Genomic DNA, 1,903 nt, shown 5'->3' with positions numbered 1-1,903 from the left:
TTTTACTCTACCAATAAGTACTAGAAAATAACTAGAAATATGTGTGATTATAATCCCATTAAGCCTTACATATATTCTACTCAGGGGATCAGTTTCAGTTTTATAACGTATGTTTGATATTTACTAAATTAAATCAAATCGCCGAAAAAGCGCGGGAAACGACGTCAATATTTGCCATTCTCTTAAAATTACAAACAAGCTAGACCTAGTTTAAATGCCCTAATGAATGATTAATTTCGAAATGTGATACTAATACAAACCTCATAGATGTCACATTACTCTAATATACTACAGTGATTATAACCTCCCACATTAATGCAAGATGTTAATTGATCACTGTAAACAAGTACGCTATATTGCTAGACTAACATACCTATTTACACAATTATAACTCCATTATATACGAATCAAACCCATTTCTCTGGAATCTTTATCTGAAATGCTTTAAGAATTTGATAATACGTTTCTTTATCTTCAGCTACCCTACATAACCAACGTAAAATCCGACTTAGTTCATAAAACTAAATCTGTGAATACTTCTAAGTAATTGATTCACAACTGTTTTCCTTTATCCATTGTCTTTGTTTCGTTTCCCCTAATTTCAGTGATAATATGCAAGTCTTTCTATATCAAACTTGTGTGTTATCTATGATTCAAAATGCTTGGTAAATCAATTAGATATATGATGATAGAGTCTGTCTTTCCGTATTTCTAATTCTACCAGTACTTGCTACCATTGTACTTCCTCTGTATTCTGTTTAATATGCTATTTTAAATGTTTATACTTCCAATATGAAAAAAATAGTATGGCATACGATAAGGTGGCGAAATAACACTGGTCTGTCTTTCTGGTATGAATGATAACTAGAAATGCCTCTGTGTAGGGTGACTTTCTTTTAATCCCTTGAGCATGAGTGGATAGTACTAACCTTCCACTATACTCTTAATGGTCTGGTTTAGACGCCAGGCCATCATGCATCACGAGTATAACGCCATGTTCAAGTGGTAACAAAAAAAAAAAAAAACCCATTGGCCTTAACCCTTGTCACCCTCTATTTTTGAGGAGCAGACGGGCCACATTTTCAAAGACGTCAACGCCTTTGATCACCATTGCTAATGGTGTTTTAAATCAGGAAAATCGTATACATATAAATTACTTAAGATGGCGTAAAAAAAAAATCCGTAGGCTTAACTAAGAGAGCGAGATATGGGAAAAAAAAAGTGATGAAACTGAACTAGGGAGAGTTAAAAGATATGGTCTGGTTTAGACGCCAGGCCATCATGCTTCACGAGTATAACGCCATGTTCAAGTGGTAAAAAAAAAAAAAAAAAACATTGGCCTTAACCCTTGTCAGCCCTCTATTTTTGAGGAGCAGACGGGTCACATTTTCAAAGACGTCAACGCCTTTGATCACCATTGCTAATGGTGTTTTAAATCAGGAAAATCGTATACATATAAATTACTTAAGATGGCGTAAAAAAAAAATCCGTAGGCTTAACTAAGAGAGCGAGATATGGGAAAAAAAAAGTGATGAAACTGAACTAGGGAGAGTTAAAAGATATTACCTTCCTCATTTGGGTAGACTGAGGGGTAATTTGTGCTAATTCACCCTCGGTAAAGATTAGTTTTAATGTTCTTGGAGACTATTTTACACGACAAATAGTCATTACGGCAGTGTTAATGAAGCTGTGCCTTCTCTCACTCTGCAACAACAAATCAATAGCATTTACCACCATCAATAAGCTAAAGAAGTTAATTACTCGTGTAGTGTCGAGCAGTTGATGGTAATGGCAAGGGGTGTTTGGCATCTGCTGACCCACTGTGCAACACCGTTGAGACGGACGTGGAGACGACCTCGACAGCCCAAAGGCAGGCGTTTTCTTACTTTAATTAGACCAATGA

The sequence above is a fragment of the Panulirus ornatus genome, chromosome 62, assembly GCF_036320965.1.
Source record: "Panulirus ornatus isolate Po-2019 chromosome 62, ASM3632096v1, whole genome shotgun sequence".
Classification (NCBI taxonomy): Eukaryota; Metazoa; Arthropoda; class Malacostraca; order Decapoda; family Palinuridae; genus Panulirus; species Panulirus ornatus.
This window is presented reverse-complemented; position numbering follows the sequence as displayed.